General features: G+C 45.4%; 1 protein-coding gene across 16 annotated transcripts in view; it reads right to left on the bottom strand.

Moving 5' to 3' along the window:
• Window positions 1-18,453, bottom strand: part of RIMBP2 (RIMS binding protein 2) — a 169,164-nt gene that overhangs the window by 77,646 nt on the left and 73,065 nt on the right. For 12 of the 16 annotated variants that reach the window (XM_081893212.1, XM_081893227.1, XM_081893213.1 and 9 more), the window contains exon 1: window positions 5,341-5,443. The gene's annotated coding sequence lies outside the window, so the exon portion shown is untranslated. Of the gene's footprint in view, window positions 1-5,340; window positions 5,464-11,519; window positions 11,610-18,453 lie in introns of those variants that run through there. The other 4 variants (XM_081893223.1, XM_081893224.1, XM_081893219.1 and 1 more) reach the window with 1 other exon arrangement.

Here is an 18,453-nt window from a genome sequence, read left to right as displayed (position 1 = left end):
CCCAGCTGGTGCCTCTCACCACCCCTCTGCCTCCAGCCAGTGAACAACAGTTGCTTCCTTCTCACCCCAATATTACTCCTTTGTGGCGGGGAAACACTTCAGCACAATGACAATTAAATGTTGCCAACGTGATGCCCATTGATGTTTTTACCTGCTCCTCTTTCCTTCCCACTCTAAGAGATATCCGTACATTCTTGATATATACTTTCCTTTATTATATATTAATTCTCTTTCAAAAATGGAATTTTCTTTGGCAAGACCTTCTTATCTGTACACAATTTTTGGTTTAGTTGGAAATATTGTATCCAATCAGACAAGTGGCATCTAATTTCATTGTATTTTTTTAAAGTTGGCTTTTCTTTGTCTGGTTCTAGTAGGTGGGCCACCCTCCCTTCATGTTTTTCCTTTTAACTGCTATTGCTTCTGCTGGAGATGTCCACGAGGTATCTTTGGTTCCAAAATTCCTCTATATTTACTCCATATCTTATAGAGTGATTTCCTTATTACATGGCTTAAGAAACCTTTGTGGACCTTCACCTTTTCGTGTATTAGATAGGTGTGTGGGGGCCAGTTAAACAGCCTCCGTGGGCCGCTTCCAGCCCATGGGCTGCAGGTTGGGGACCCCTGGTGTAGACCCCTGGCCACAGTGATCCATGCGATGGTCACCTCCAGGCTTGACTACTGTAACTCGCTCTAGGTGGGGCTGCCCTTGAAGCTGTCCCAGAAACTCCAGCGGGTGCAGAATGCTGCAGCGAGGCTCCTCACGGGGTCTCTGCCATGGGAGCATATTCACCCAGTGCTTTTCCAGCTGCACTGGCTCCCGGTGAAGTACAGGATCAGATTTAAGGTTCTGGTTTTGACCTTTAAAGCCCTTCACGGCCTAAGACCCTCGTACCTACGGGACCGCCTCTCCCGGTATGCCCCACGGAGAGCCTCAAGGTCCATAAATAGCAACACCCTAGAGTTCCCAGGCCCTAAGAAAGTCAGATTAGCCTCAACCAGAGCCAGGGCCTTTTCAACACTGGCTCCAGCCTGGTGGAACGCTCTGCCTCATGAGACCAGGGCCCTGCAGGATCTGATTTCTTTCCACAGGGCCTTTAAGACAGAGTTGTTCCGCCTGGCCTTTGGCTTGGAGTCAATTTTATTCCCTTCCCCTCTTCCTTTTTTCTTTCTCCTCCTGTGATGAGGCTGCATTTTAATATTTTAATGTTTCAATATTTTAATGTTGTATTTTAATCTTGTTTTTAAATTGTATTAATTCAACTTGTTTTTATTATTGCTTGTTAGCTGCCCTGAGCCCAGCCTTGGCTGGGGAGGGTGGGGTATAAATAAAAATTATTATTATTATTATTATTATTACTGAGCTAGATTGTCTGGCTCAGTACCAGGCAGCTTCCTCTGTGCTTGTTTCTAACCATTTTGCAGGGTTGCAAAAGAGAGAAGAGGCACCATTGCCAGGATGGGATACAGTATTTCTCTTTCCATTGCACTGTTGAATCACAGGATTGCAAGGTTCGAAGGGACACCATGGGTCATCTAGTCCAGCCCCCTGCAATGCAGGAATCACAGCTGAGATAGAAAGAAAAAAAGACTCTCTCTGCTCTTCGGAGATAGTTCCTAGAGTCACATCATACGCTGGGTAGAATGCTATCTTATGTTCCCTTCTGAAATGCTCTGACGTGATTCTCAGCGGATCACTTTGCTTATTAATGGCTGCTGGTTCGCCTGGGGATAGTTCAAACTCTCAAGGCATCTAAACAGGCGACAGGACAAATTAAAAATAATACATCACGGAAGGGGCGGAGTACAATGAGTTGGAAAGGCATGTGCTCAAGATGACATAGAGGGACAATGTGGTGGGACACCTGAATTGCAGACAGAAGGTCCCAGGGCCAATTCTGAGCATCTGCAGTGAAAAAAAATAATCAGGTGGCAGATGATGTGAAACACACACTGCCAGTTGGAGCAAAGGGCAATGGAATAGCCCTTCCTCTGTGAATTTAACTAATCCTCCTTTAACCACCATTTCTTTTGCTGGCCTCCCAGGCAATGGATCAACAGACATTCACACAAAGCCCTATGTCCTTTAATCTGACCTTCCTCTCTTCAAAACCTTTTCCTCTGTTGCAAACTATTCCCACCAAACCTGCAGGCAGTAAGTGGTCCCCGCTGAGGACTTTAGAGTAAGCAAAGGGAGTGAGCTCTCTTTGCCAATTCATAGAGAGACAGGCTTCCCTTTTGAAATCGTCCAGAATGAGCTGGCAAACATTGCACGAACCTTTATATCTATCTACCCATCACTATTTGGCCTGTTTTTGAAGGACTAAAATAGAAATGAAAGGCATTCAGCCTTGCTTGGCACATCTTTTGGGGGGGAAAGGGCAAGGGGGGCAGGTTGGAGAATGGTGGGGGTTTTTTTGTCTTTCTTTTGCTGAAACCAAAGACAGAATTGCTTTCGTCTTCCTTTGTTCGCCTCTGAAACATCCATGCTGTGCCCTTCTTGCTCTCCTTTTTGCTTGCCTGACAAAGTTGTGATTGTAAAGCAATGTTTGAACTTCTCTTTATCTGTGTCACTCCAAAGGAGACTTAGCAGAAGCTGTTACTGTGGTTCAGTCAACTGACAAAATGTGTGTGTGTGTGTGTGTGTGTGTGTCTGTCTAGAGGAGGTTGATCCTGAAGCTCCTGCTCTGAGTGAGTGGAGGGCAGCATATTTTTACAGATCAGCATAAACCATTTAGAAACTTATAACCATGCTAATTTTTATTTCAACCCTAAAAGGTAAAGGGTAAAGAGACCCCTGACCACTAGGTCCAGTCATGACTGACTCTGGGGTTGCGGCGCTCATCTCGCTTTATTGGCAGAGGGAGCCAGCGTACAGCTTCCAGGCCATGTGGCCAGCATGACTAAGCCGCTTCTGGCGAACCAGAGCAGCGAATGGAAACACTGTTTACCTTCCCGCCAGAGTGGTACCTATTTATCTACTTGCACTTTGATGTGCTTTCAAACTGCTAGGTTGGCAGGAGCAGGGACCGAGCAACAGGAGCTCACGCTGTCACGGGGATTCAAACCGCTGACCTTCTGATTGGCAAGCCCAAGAGGCTCAGTGGTTTAGAATATTAAAATACAATAGTCTATTAAACATTAAAAGCTTCCCTAAACAGGGCTGCCTTCAGATGTCTTCTAAAAGTCTGGTAGTTGTTGTTCTCTTTGATATCTGGTGGGAGGGCGTTCCACAGGGCAGGTGCCACTACTGAGAAGGCCCTCTGCCTGGTTCCTTGTAACTTGGCTTCTCGCAGCAAGGTAACCACCAGAAGGCCCTTGGCACTGGACCTCAGTGTCCGGGCAGAACGATGGGGGTGGAGATGCTCCTTCAGATATACTAGACCGAGGCCATTTAGGGCTTTAAAGGTCAGCACCAACACTTTGAATTGTGCTTGGAAACATACTGGGAGCGAGTGTAGGTCTTTCAAGACTGGTGTTACAGGCCCTGGTGGTCTGGGAGGTTCTTCTGGGAGTTCTTGTCCAGTCTCCCAGGCACAACAGCCTCTCCATCTTCTGCAGTCATCTCTGAGCCCAGACCTGGCTCCCCATCTGGCACCCCTGCAGACTTCAAGTTCTGTCCACATTGCTGCTGGATGCAAGAATCACGACAGCATCACAGCTTCCCAAGGGCGAGTTACAGCATTTGTCTCTCTTTCCACATTGCCCCATCCTAGTCGTCTCCAAAGTGTGTGTTCTTGCTCCAGGCGACAAGACGGCTTTGCTGAGGAAGCTGATCTCAGTGGTGGGAAAGGAATCTGCCCCGGGAACAGGTTTATTTTTAAAAGTTCCAATATTTATAAAAGCCTACCGTCGACATTAACAGAGACTCAGATGGCTTTTTGAATGTCATTGCCTTGTTTCAGAAAGAGAACTGGAACGCAGGGAGAGAAGCGACCCAAATTTAATTCTGCGCTAGAATGTGGCGATCAAAGGGACTTGTCGCCTCGCTCAGCCGAAGCCACATCCACGGCACAGAAGAGTCAGGGTGGATAGGCGGCTGGAGCACATTGGGCAGAAAGGAAGAGAGGGGGAAAAAGGAGATCCATTTCCTTTGAGACGTTATATTTAACTTTCCGGAGCGTTGTGTCAGCACATTTCAGCCCTGGCTCTTCTGCAAAGCTAATACATCCCGATATAATGAAAGGGAGAATTAAAACTGCTCCGCCTCAGTGCAGGGCTGCTTTTTTATAATCAAAGGTGGAAAATGAAGACCACTTTCCTGGGTAGGCTACTACACGATGTAGGCAGCGAACCCATTGAAACAAACTCGATTTTGTTTGCATTTTAATGAGAAACAGTGTAATTCGCACTTCTCGAACCAATATGCGAACCGAAACCACATTTGCTATGAGTCCTGTAGGATGTGCTGCTCAGAACGCCCAGAGATTCTCAGGGTGGTGTATTGTCTAGGATTAACTGTTGTCATCAAGACGCTTAATTTTTTGCTGCTATTGGTGTTTGTTTGGGTTTTTTTGGGTATTTTTTATTATTATGAGACCTTATTATGATTTGTGTGTGGATTGTTTAATTTTATTGTACACTTTTTGTGATGTTTTTTATTTAATGCTCACAGCTACTTTTGTTGTATATATTTTTTGTAATTATGTAAATCTTTTTAAGAATGTAAGCTGCCTTGAGCATGGCTTAACTATGGGAAGGTGGCATACAAATAAACAACAGTAATTGATGATGAAAACCAGATTTTGTGATGCAATTCTCCAAGCGCACAGTGCATATATCAGAGGAAACTGTGTAGAATATAGGATTCTGTGGAGAGGGTGTGCAGCCAGATCTACGGCTGTTAATTTATTTTATTTTAGCCATCAATTTCAAAGGTCTCAAAGAGAAGACAACAGAGTCGACTAGTGTGTATGTCAGGCATAGGCAAACTCGGCCCTCCAGATGTTTTGGGACTACAACTCCCATGATCCCTAGCTAACAGGACCAGTGGTCAGGGATGATGGGAACTGTAGTCCCAAAACATCTGGCGGGCTGAGTTTGCCTATGCCTGGTGTATGTAGTTTGCTTGACAAGCACAAACTAAGGAGATTGCATAGAGAGTATGCAAAATGGAGGCGCAAGGGCAGCTGTGACAGCAGCAGCCTGCAGATCAATGGGTTCTTCCTCCTATTTGAATGTTCAAACATTCCAAGGTTGCAATGCCAAGCTGGGCCTTGCCATATGTTGCAAACAATTTAGCCCTTAGCTGAGCATCTTCCTTGCGATGACAATGACACCACTTACATTCAAGGGACCAGAGAGCTCCACATACAGTCTCTCAGCTTTCTTTCTACATACCTTTAGGACCTGCTCTAAGTTCTCCAGTTTGGCTCGGAGCTGGTGCTTCTCCTTCACAGCCAAATCACGTTCTTTGGTCACTGCGGCGAGGGTTTCTCTAAGCTGAACATAGTCTGTTTTCACCTAAACAAGAGCAGAGGAAAAACTGAGACAGAACAAATTGCATTTCCGCAGGTGCCATCAATGTGAAAGAAGAACCACATGATTGACGACTGTCAATTAGAATAGAATTAGAATAGAAAATTAGAGATTTGGGGAGCTTCCTGGCCTTCCATAACACCTCAGCAGTGCCACAGGCTGATAGCATCCATGCCATGCCACATTGAGGCAGTAATTGATGCAAAAGGGGCCCAAACCAAGTACTGAATACATATGCATGCTTCTACTTCTCAGTGGTCCAATACTTCTCTATTTGCAATCCTTGTTTTGCTGATCTCATTTAATATTTTTAATATTTTAATTTTCTGAGATTGTTTATTTGGGGTTTTCATCAGCTGTACGCCATGATCATCACAATCATAACAAATAAAGGCTTGACATATCTCGCTTTGCATGTCATGAGTCTATCTCATATATTAGTTCCACCTTTTAAGTTGAATTGCTGAAATAAATGAACTTTTCCACAATATTCTAATTTTCCGAGTTTCACCTGTGTGTGCAATTTTATGCGCCAGAAGACTGTCCTTTATTGGAAGCACCTATATTTAAAGGGTTCTGTGTTCCAAATCCAGCTTAAAGATAAAGAACTCAAAGAAGCGGGGAGAGGGGGCTTGAAGTTACCACCAGAACGGTAGACTGAGAAGGCACACAAAGGTTGCTCGGTCACAGTCTTCACCACTACAGTGAAATGTATGCCACGGAAGCTCACAGAGGCCAGAGGAATTTCAGAGTATGGTTTCCAGTGGCGAGAAGCGGTTGTCTTAGTGAACAAGTGCATGAATTGGTGCTAGAAACAACATTTCTATTAACCACTCTGACACCTAATTTCTAGAAGCTCCAAAGATGGAAGCGAAACTCTGAAGAATGACAAATCCCAGCAACTCACACTACAAATCAGAACAAGTCATCTCCAAAAGGCTAATAAGCAGGATAAAGTGGGAATAGTCATTCATCCTGGGACAGACACTGGAAAAATGTACTGCCCAGTGGGGCTTGCTAGGGTGGAACACAGGGAGGCCAACAGTAGGTGGCGCCAGAGCCAATGACAGGCAGAGCCAACTCATGCTAGTTTTGCACAAACACAAGACTAATCTCTGCTGGGGTCTGTAGGATGAAACTGACAGGTACAGTAGTAGCATCCCATGGTCTGGCTTTAAGTAAGAAGGAAGACAAGGGAGGTGGGGGGCTGAGGGTAGACTGAGCTTGGTGGGGCAGTGTGGCGATCACACAGGGTCCCCGGACGTTTCACGGTCTATTGATCCCTGTGCCACCACTTTATTTCTCGCTGCCACCACCCAGGCCCTACCTGGTACAATACTGGGTCCAGTCATGGTTAAATTGGAACATAAACTTCTGTTTATTTATTGCAGTTTAACAAGTGTGTGGTTTCATAAACGGTATCGGTCAATTACAATCATGGGGTGCCTATTCAAACCTATAACTTCCGCTACCTGCTCTCACTCACTAAACCACCTCTCAGATATTTACTCGTCTTCCTAGCTCCTAACTGTTCCTAACTCAGCTTATTTCTCTACACTAACTCAACCTACCCACAGACTCTGTCCCAATTCACTCCCACTCCAACCAACCACCCAATGAACTCTCCCCTTCGCCCCTCCCAGAGCTGGTTTTATAGTCCCTCTGACTCCACCCCCCTGGGTTCTGATTGGGTAACCTGCTTAACTATTTCACCTCCAGCACTCTCACATGTTAACTTCACAGGCAGTGCCCCATTTGCCCTAATAAGATAGCCTCATCTGGTGCTGCCGCCAGCAAACAAGACTTGCTGGAGCAAAACCAGTAGCTGCTCCAGAGCTAGAGCTCAGCATTTGGGGGTTCCTTCACTCGGAAACTTGGGTTTTTAATTTATGTGTTTGGCAAAGCAGGTAGAGAGGTGCCCAGGTGTGCTGGGTGTTGCTTAAACACTGCCCCCTGGCAACAGAGCCTCATTTTCTCCTTCCCTCTAGATTTTTGCCTTGAGCTGGGTGCACAAGCAGCAGCTGATTTAGTTTGCCCCGTCCCAAATGTGCTCATGGAATCTGTCAATCCCATTTGTTTCATGCTTATGCAAGTGGATCTAATGATCGCCTCTGCAAGCTGCTGTCTCGGGAACATATGGGCCATACATGAAATGAAAATTGCGTCGGAACAGCGAAGCCCCCCCCCCTCCTTCCCCAACTCCAGTGGCAGCAAAAGACGGCTGACCTAGTTTGAAGAACTGCTAGATACAGCCCTCCTGATTCTTATAGAAGACTTTGCTCCAAGAACAAATTATAAAGCGGTAGCCAAACTAGCCTGTGACCCCAAACACAAAGATGGTTCTGTGGCAACTTAAAGAGCAAAAGATTTAGTATGACACTAAATCACAACCAAATCTGTAGGTCTTTTGTTTGTTTGCTTTAGGGTAATTCCTCTTTCAATGATTCAAGATGCCCAGAAACATATTTGCACAGTTCAGCTGCGGTTGCCTAAGAGCAGATCCACATCACCACCATCCCATTCCCACATGCCAGGTGGGGGAAACCTCTGCCCCTCCTGATGTTGATGAACCACAACTCCCATCCAAGCCTGGCTAACGAGCAGGAAGTTGTAGCTCAGCAACATCACGAGAGCTAAAAGTTTCCCACTCCTGCTATAGGCTAACATCAGACTCATTCCCTGGCTGTGGATTCCTGAGGTAGCCAAACTGGTACCACTTGTGAGAAACAGGGCGAGATGAGGAGGACTGGGAGGACTCAAAGATTTGCATAATTACATCCTGCCCCCCCCCCCACACAGTGGTACGTCGGGTTAAGTACTTAATTTGTTCTGGAGGTCCATTCTTAACCTGAAACTGTTCTTAACCTGAAGCACCACTTTAGCTAATGGGGCCTTCCGCTGCCGCCATGCCGCTGCCGCACGATTTCTGTTCTCATCCTGAAGCAAAGTTCTTAACCCGAGGTATTATTTCTGGGTTAGCGGAGTCTGTAACCTGAAGCGTATGTAACCTGAAGCATATGTAACCCGAGGTACCACTGTATACACACACACACACACACACACACACACACACACACACACCTTTAGAACAAATAGGGATTGATCCAAAGGAATTTCCCTCTCAAGGAAGAAAGTGGAACCCTAGACAGACAATAGGTCTAAAGGTAAAGGTAAAGGGATCCCTGATCATTAGGTCCAGTCGTGGCCGACTCTGGGGTTGCGGCGCTCATCTCGCTCTACAGGCCGAGGGAGCCGGCGTACAGCTTCCGGGTCATGTGGCCAGCATGACTAAGCCGCTTCTGGTGAACCAGAGCAGTGCACGGAAACGCCGTTTACCTTTATCTACTTGCACTTTGACATGCTTTCGAACTGCTAGGTTAGCAGGAGCAGGGACCAAGCAATGGGAGCTCACCCCGTCGCGAGGATTTGAACCGCCGACCTTCTGATCGGCAAGTCCTAGGCTCTGTGTTTTAACCCACAGCGCCACCCGCGTCCCTCTCAAGGAAGAATTTCCCTCTCAAGGAAGAAACTGGAACCCTAGTCAGACAATAGGTCTACATGCATTCAAATAATGCATGGAGTGGGGCCCCTGGACACCGGCCCCACCCATATCTCCCCACCTATGCTCTTGACCTTTGTGCTTTCAGCTGAACATACTTGGAATCACCCTTCAGATGTATGCGCTAAACAAATAAACAAAAAAATTAATGGGCAGTTTCCTCCCTATTTCAGCTTTATTATAGGTTTCCTGTTATAATAGATCTGATTCCTCCCTTTTAAACATGGGGGGGGGGAGAGACCATTGACATAGCGCATTAAGGACCAGCAAAATATTCCACACAGCTTCCCACACCTCTCCTCACTCTACCCAGCCTTATTCTGAATACTGATTATTTCCAGGCAGACTTAAGAAGAGAGAGTTTATCTGGCACGCAGGCATGCGCGCACATTTCTGAGCATCTGTAATTAAGAGACCTGCTAATGAATTTCCCTCTATTAATCACAGCTACCGGCGAGCAGATTATGAAACGTGGCTCAGGAACGTTGCTGTGAACATGTGCTAGAAAACATCTCCCTTTATTTCCTAGCCCCTCCTGGGAGGCTACAAAATGAAAGAATGGACAGAGAGAGAGAGAAAAGGAAACAAGTAATTCCAGGCTTAAAACCCATTTACATTCTACATTTAAAGCAGTATCATGGAACTTTAAACAGAAGAATTAGTTTACTCTGCCTGTCATTGGCTCCAGCTCTACCTACGTTTGGCCTCACAACCCTACAAGTTGCAATGGGCACTACCACCTGATGCACCTGATGTATTTTTCGCTCTATAAGACTCACTTTTTCCCTCCTAAAAAGTAAGGGGAAATGTGTGTGCCTCTTATGGAGCGAATGCAGGCTGCGCAGCTATCACAGAAACCAGAACAGCAAGAGGGATTGCTGCTTTCACTGCGCAGCGATCCCTCTTGCTGTTCTGGCTTCTGAGATTCAGAATATTTTTTTTTCTTGTTTTCCTCCTCCAAAAACTAGGTGCGTCTTGTGATCTGGTGCGTCTTATAGAGCGAAAATACGGTATGTTTCGCTCCAAGCAAAGAGGCTTAAAAAGACATTTCCCCAGGACTTCTAGCAAATAATGAGTCACATCTGAGGCGTCTGTTATCCACTGTATTGTATTTTATATCCTTTTGTTGTATTACTGGTGCACGTTGACTTTCGCCCTATTTATTTGCAGGTTGCTTTTAATAAGCAAGCTGATCCTTTGAATACTGTCCAAACAGGCCTGGCTCTCTCAGGTGGTGAGGTGAGCACCTTTGCCTCAGGCATCAGATTAGGAAGAACAGTGGATCAGTCCCCTGCTCAAGCCCCCAAGATTACACCCACGCGGATGGGAGGGGAAACAGTTAAAACAGACTTCAGTCAACAGAAGAGAGTGGGTCATAGAATCATAGAACCTCTGCTTAAACATCTCCAAAGGAAGGAGTCCTAAAATATATATCTCAAGTGTCCAAAGGTACATCTCTGGCTTACAATGAAGATACTAGACACAATTTGGTGTATGGGGGGGCGGAATTCCATGGCTTTGGGGCTGCCCTAGAGACTGCCCTTTCCAAGGCCACTATTCCCCAAACCTCTTGAGGGTGGTGGAACTATCAAGGGAGCCCCCAAAGCCCATTATATAACGCCCTGAGACCCACAGGTATAGGCCAGTATATATAAATTTAAAGTGAAAGCTGGACCATAAAGAAGGCTGATCACCGAAGAATTGATGCTTTTGAATTATGGTGCTGGAGGAGACTCTTGAGAGTCCCATGGACTGCAAGAAGATCAAACCGATCCATTCTGAGGGAAATCAGCCCTGAGTGCTCACTGGAAGGACAGATCCTGAAGCTGAGGCTCCAATACTTTGGCCACCTCATGAGAAGAGAAGACTCCCTGGAAAAGACCTTGATGTTGGGAAAGATGGGAGGGCACAAGGAGAAGGGGACAACAGAGGACAAGATGGCTGCATAGTGTTCGCGAAGCTACCAGCATGAGTTTGACCAAACTGTGGGAGGCAGTGGAAGACAGGAGTGCCTGGTGTGCTCTGGTCCATGGGGTCACGAAGAGTCGGACACGACTAAATGACTAAACAACAACATATAAATTTAATAAATAAAATAAAATTTTAGCACTCGAGAAAGTCCGTAGGGACCAATAACCGTAGGGAGAAAGGTGTTACATCATTTATCACGGTAATGCTTTCAAGAAGCATTTGCTGCTGGTGCAAAGCAGCACCCGTGGCCAGCTCTCCCACAATGCCTTGCTCTGAGGAAGGACTCTGGGCAGCCTAGAACTGTCTGTACTGCTGTCGCTAATGGAGCAGGAAAAGCTACTCAAAACTCAGAGCTTGGCAGCAGAGCAGTGGGGAGGTCGGTGCACCTGAAGAAGATGGCAGCAGCAGAAGGTCCACACACTTCATCCACAGCCTTGTGCTTCCAGCAGATCATTGGCCCAGAGATCAATGAACCCCCCAAACAGTTTTGGCCACTGTACTGAGAACTTACCTGGTCATACTGAAGTGCCTTGTGAGATATGCTGGCATACTGGAGCCTCAAGCAGTTCTTTCCATGCACGACATTGTTCAGTTCATTTTTCTAGAAGAAAAAGAGAAGAGAGAGACTAAAGCACAAGTTGGTATCTTCATTCTCAGCGACTTCAATCAACCAGCGGAATGTGCCTCGGCTGACCATGCTGGGCACTCCAGGGTGCTGCCTTATTGTGAGTCACACCAGTGGTCTGACACCCAGCTCAGTTTGGCCAGCACCAAAGCTCTCCAGGATTTGAGCTCCGTAGAGGAAAGGTGGAACAGAAATGCAATTATTATTATTATTATTTCTACCCCACCCATTTGGTTGGGTTTCCCCAGCCACTCTGGGTGGCTTTCAACAGAACATTAAAAACAGAATAAAACTTCAAATATTAAAAACTTCCCTAAAAAGGGCTGCTTTCAGATGTCTTTTAAAAGTCAGATAGTTGTTTATTTCCTTGACATCTGACGGGAGGGTGTTCCACAGGGCGGGCACCACTGCCGAGAAGGCCCTCTGCCTGGTTCCCTGTAACCTCACTTCTTGCAGTGAGGGAACCGCCAGAAAGGGCCCTCAAAGCTGGACCTCAGTGTCCGGGTGGAGAAGCTCCTTCAGGTATACTGGGCCGAGACTGTTTAGGGTTTTAAAGGTCAGCACCTAGATCACTGACCACTGAGCTGATGGGATCTGGGAATCTTATAACACCTGAAGAATTACAGATTCCTCACTCCTGCCACCTGCCTCTCTGCACAGTTGGATGGGTGTTTGAAACTCAAATTTATCAGTTAAATAAAAAAAAGGGGAAGCATCTTGAAGGAGGTGCTTTTTGGCCTTTAACATGGTTTTATTTATTTATTTGGTGCCTATCTGGGAGCTAGGGGTCAGCGCTGCTTGCTGTATTTCTGAGAAGTTAATTATCCCTCACTCTTTCCACACAGGCAGTGACACAGTCAAATGAGGTCCACCATTTAACCTATTCAAAATCAATTTCTTCCCTGCCCCAGCAGCTGCTGATGAAGGCAAGGAGGCTGGAGAGAGATTAATAAGTCATGAAGCCAGCTACTATTAGCCACGGGACACAACCCTTTGAAAAGAGAAACACTTCTGAAATATTATCAGACATATTGAGAGAGAGAGAGAGAGAGAGATATTGAGAAGCAGGCAAATGGTCTTCCAGGCTTCCAAAATGTTTCAGTTATCATCAGCTCATCAGTTACTATGTGCCTTCACTGGCTCACCATTCAGTAAATATGCAATCAAAACTTTCAATCCATTTGATAAACAGAGATAAATGCAAGAAACATAGAGGGGCTTAATTTGAGAAGAAAACCCCACACAGACAATAAGGCCATGTGCAGGAACTTCTTAGTATCAACAAGATTAAGAGCGCCACAAGAAAAACCAACCAGCTCAGTTAGTTTTCTTGTTAACATTCTGATCTGGCAGTTTGTTTTACCTTAAGACATGGAGATTCTATCTCAGCAGAAACACAAATTTTGCATGTGCCTAAAGAATCCTAGAAATGCTTGTTCTTCCATATCCAGAATATTTTTGGAATATCCCCCACAGCCATTCTCTAAATCATTGTTAGCTAAGCAAAATTATTAAAAACAGACAGACAAACTTTCCCCGTAGAGTACCGTAAATGCAAGCATTTTGGGTGAAGACTGCAACAGAAACATGAGAGGGTGAAGTACATGCCCCCCCACTCCCCCAAAAGTCCATATATTTTAACCGACAACTCTTTGGCATCTATAAGATCAGATAAGAAACCCCCTTCCTCTTCTGGTTCAGTGTCCCACTTTAATAGTAAGTCAGGCAGCTGAACAGCTTTAACACGCTTGCAATCTGTAAAACCCTGTAGGAGAAATATGAGCTCATTTGAGAAGAAAATAAATGCTTAAAATAAAATAAAAGTTACCTTACAGATCATTTGCATCTTTGCAGAAAGAAAGCCAGAATCTCTTCCACGGTTTGAAATAAATGAAACATTTTCAATATATATTAAGTGTGTGTGAGTGTGTGTGTGTTTCAATGGGTACAAGGCCAACAGATAAACAAAAACAAAAAAACACAATTGGGAGATGGCTCCAGTAGATTTAACGCAATCTGACACCACTGTCTGTGCAGCAAGGTTCTACATTGCCTGGAGTTAAGCATCTGTTGTCCTGCATTCGTTAGCTCATGCATCAATTTTTTTGCATCTGAAAACAAAAGCCCTGCCCTTCTGGAATGTAAAATTATGCAGTTAGAGTGGGATGGGAGAGAGAGAGAGAAACGTGTTGGACTTTTTGTGAGTTATTGTCTTTCTCTGTACTTAACACACTGCCCAGTAATATGTTCCCATTTTCTCACCAGGATTTCTCAGAGCGGAGTTGGTTGAAGGACCTACAAAATTGGACACAGTCTACCTGCCATGTATCACAGTCTGTTGGATGCCTCAGAATGCCCCAACCCCAACCCTTTTGTCAGCAGCACTAGGCAGGCAACAATTCAAAATCAAACAAGCCCAGGGGCTAACAAGCCCCTTGATGGGTTGCGTTTTGGCTTGAGAGTCACAAATTGTACTGGCCTGGCCTTGACGTAGTTCAAGAAGCTAAGCACAGGAAACGAGAGAGATTGAGAAATGCTTGGATAGACTTTAAAATAGCAATTTGACTGGCTGCTACTGGCAAGTCAGAGTACATCTGGAAGAAAACATGGAGATACTACTACTGACCCAGATTACAGGGTTGCTGCAACGAGTTCTGAAATAATGGTTGCCAAGATTTTCACCAAAGCTTAGTCAGTCCAGCATGAGACTCCTAACCTTGGGGTCATGGGTTAGAGCCCCGTGCTGGGCAAAAGATTCCTGCACTGCGGGGAACTAGACTAGATCATCCTCATGGTCCTTCCCAATGCTATGATTCTATTATCTCTTCTATGACTCAGAGATGAGGAACCTGAGATGCCCAGAAGATGCCCAGAATTGGCCTTGGGCTGGTGGGGTCCATATCTGGATTGCCACAGGATTATCCAGCCTATTGTTATAAGTAAAAAAACCCTGCTCTTTTCCCTTATGGGGTACTCAAGAGCCCATGTAGAGTCATTTTGTAGGTTCTCTATTGGTAGAGAAAATAACAGAGACCATAGTTGTCAACCTTCCCTTTTTTGGCGGGGAATTCCCTTATTCCAGCTCCGTTTCCCACTGCTTCCAGCTGCTATCCCGGATTGTTAGATATCCCGTAGACTGTCCCCAGGACAGGTGAGGTTGCTGATCCCTTATTTTCGAGGCTGCTGATCCCTTATTTTCAAATCTGAAAGTTGACAGCTATGACAGAGACCAACCAGAGAATATTGAGAAGCAAAGCAGCTAGTAAGCCTGATCTTTATTAACTGTTGCAACAGGGTGCCCCCTTCACACGCAGGAGAAGGAGGACCTCAAACAAAGGTGTGCCCACCCTTATATAGACATTTTAAATTGCCCGCCCTGGAGTCCAAGACCACCTTCAGGTTGTATATATGCGTAAATGAACCGCATTTCCTAAAGACAACACGGTTTCCACTATGTCTCATTCCAAAGGAAACACAAACCCTGGGGAAGTGCCTGGAACCACTGGAATATCACACTGCTTGGAGACTGGGGTGTCATGCCACAATATTCATGCATGGAGGAGTGTTTAGTAACAAGAGTCGCTAGAGCACGAGACTCTTAATCTCAGGGTTTGTGGGTTCAGGTCCCACGTTGGGCAAAAGATTCAAGCATTGCAGGGGCTAAATGACCCCCGTGGCTCAACTCTTCCAGCTCTACAATTGTATGTTTCTATTATTCTACCTGCGGTCTGACTCTGAAGTGCTATAGCGCAGACATGGGTTCACCTCTGTGGTAACAACTAGGGGCTGGTTTATGAACTGTATTTAAAAACAAAATCTGTGCATCGGTGAGGTCTGGTTTACAATTTGAACTTTAATGCTGACATAGTTGAAGGTGGGGGGGGGGTGCGGTTTAGAAAGGTGGGGGGAGAAAGAGTGAACTGTGGGTCAAGCTACAAAAGGCCAAGGAGCTGGTGACATTTCAAAGCCTCTGCTGTTAACAGCCTAGTGAGAAGTCAGCTAAGCCACACAGCGGGGTCCCCCCACACCTTAATGGAGAAACTATCTGCATTTTAAATAAGCTCACTTCCATAATTAGGGTTTCTTTTTAAGATGCAAATGAAAACATGTCCTAATAAAAGATGATCAACAAAAGGGTGGCTGGGGCTCCTTCCTAGCCTAAAAGCACAACATCAGATGATATACAGGGCGTAAAAATAGCAGCCACGGAAATCAATAAAGAGCCCACCCAAACCATGGGGCTGTTTTTCTGTAATCAGGAATTGATTCCTGCAATCAGATATGTGGCGATTAAAAAGAACGCAAGAGAGAAAAAGCATGCGAGAACAACAAAAACCTGAAACCGTTTCAAACTCCTTGTTGGTTCACCTATTCAAGGCTGCATCTCTTTAAATCACATCCTGAGACAGGCAGATTTTAGCCCTGAGGTAGCCAAAGTGATGTTCTCCAGATGTGATTCCCACCACCATCAGCCAACGGTTAAGGATTGATGGGGTAAGGATGGGAAGCATCAGGCAGACTACCCTGGCACTAACACCTGCTTGTGTCAGGATGTGATCAGTACCTGATTTACATATAAGCTAAACAAGCGATAGCTTAGGGCCCCACTCTCTTGGGGGCCCCCAAAAAAATTACAGGAAAAAAACTGGATGCACATTTCCAAAATATAAGATAACAAACAAATAAAATAAAACCTACATACAACCCAGAGAAGCTAAGAAGCTTGAATGGTAAATATTCCCTATGGATTTAGAGCTATGGCAACCATGTATATTAATATCAATGTTTGTGTGTAGGGCATTAGGAAGATGGGACATGGTGAAATTTCACCAGACGCCCGATGCATATCTTTCAAGGCTTTTCTTGGTGTTCATAATGTCTGGAAACTTGCATTTGTGTGGTGCTATCAGGGACAAGGAATGTATGGCACTCCAGATTTTGCTGGACTCCACTTCCCATCAGCCCCAACAAGCATTGGTCAGGGATGATGGGAGTTATAGCCGAACAACACTTGAAGGGCCACCATTCCCCACCGCAAAGTAGGATTAATGAAAGCTGAGGGTTGTAGAGAAGCAAGCTTCCTACCAGATTCTTGCATTTAGTGGCAATCTCAGTGGAGTTACAAAACAGCAGCCATAAATTTAACGCATCATACCTTTGCACAGTGCAAGGAACTGAGAGCAGCAGGGACCTAGTGGGAATTCACTTTTGGATAATTAAAGTACAGTAGCAGAAGATTAAATTTGTGCAGCCTATTTAAAAAAAAAAAACGACTGCTCAAAAGCTCTCATGCTTTTATATTTAATTTGCTCAGCACCATATGTTCTGTCGATACCTAGAGAATCTCTTCCTCTCTCATATCTTACCCCCACCTCTCTTCTTAACTTCATGAAATCGAGGATGGTGGACAACAGAAAAAGAGCAGAGGAGTCATTAAAAGGGAGACTCTTTCAAAAGGTGCATCCCGTGATAGGGGTCTGCATACCAGGGATTTGCACTGACCACAGGTTTGGTTTCGGATCCTGATTTGGTGCTTTGGAAACCGATCTGCCTTATTCCAAGGCACTCCATACGTTGCTTGGGGATTCATTCAAGCCTACATCATTCCTCACCCACCCCATTCAGAAACTATAAGCCGCTTTGAGAAGATTTTGAGTAGATGCTTAATCACCTCTGCTTCACCTTGTGAAGCCCTGTATACACACTGCTTCCCCTCTGACAAGCAAAAAATAAAATTAAAATTTGGGGTGCCTCTAAATCTGATGCACATTACTGCATCTCCTCCAACAGCATTTCATAAATTAAAATAGGGGGATTCTTGTGCAGTTGGCAACACATCTCACCACAAGCATCACCTTCAGCACTTCCCCAGTGGGGAGGCATATGTCGTTTTGTGGTTTGCCTCAGGCGCCAAAATGTATTGGGCCGGCCCTGCTTTTCTGACTTACTCCTCCTTAAGTTACTTAAATTACTTAAGTGCCAGATTTACATATAAGCTAAACAAGCTATAGCTTAGGGCCCCAGTCTCTTGGGCCCCCCCCCAAAAAAAAATAAAGGGAAAAAACCTGGATGTACATTTCCAAAATATAAGATAACAAATAAAATAAAACCTACATACAGCAACAGTGTTTTGTGTTGTGTAGGCTCCTATGATGTAAGTAATATATAGAGATATAAAATATCACTGGTTTGCTCATTTCTATATATAGGGTGCCTATATTCTGCATGGACTGGTTGCATGGGAACATGTGCAAATGGCTTTAGATACCTATTAGGTCCATAAATTACCATATAATATATATTCAACACAAAAAACAGCAACAATTTGTTGTTGACAAAGAGCAGCTGGACATATAAAGGGCCCCATTGCCTTCAGTAGCTTAGGGCCTCATCAAACCAAATCCAGCCCTGCTTAAGTAACTGCTTGTTGATATGTAGATTGAACAGCAAACAGTCACTCTGGCAAAACTGTAGATTTGCCACCCCATACCAGACGCGGGTGGCGCTGTGGGTAAAACCTCAGCACCTAGGACTTGCCGATCGTATGGTCGGCGGTTCGAATCCCCGCGGCGGGGTGCGCTCCCGTCGTTCGGTCCCAGCGCCTGCCAACCTAGCAGTTCGAAAGCACGTCAAAGTGCAAGTAGATAAATAGGGACCGCTTACCAGCGGGAAGGTAAATGGCGTTCCGTGTGCTGCGCTGGCTCGCCAGATGCAGCTTGTCACGCTGGCCACGTGACCCGGAAGTGTCTGCGGACAGTGTTGGCTCCTGGTCTATAGAGTGAGATGAGCGAACAACCCTAGAGTCTGTCAAGACTGGCCC

Source organism: Podarcis melisellensis (assembly GCF_964234715.1).
Source record: "Podarcis melisellensis genome assembly, chromosome: 16".
NCBI lineage: Eukaryota > Metazoa > Chordata > Lepidosauria > Squamata > Lacertidae > Podarcis > Podarcis melisellensis.
The sequence above is the reverse complement of the archived record's forward strand: the minus strand, read 5'-3'. Positions and strand labels throughout refer to the sequence as shown.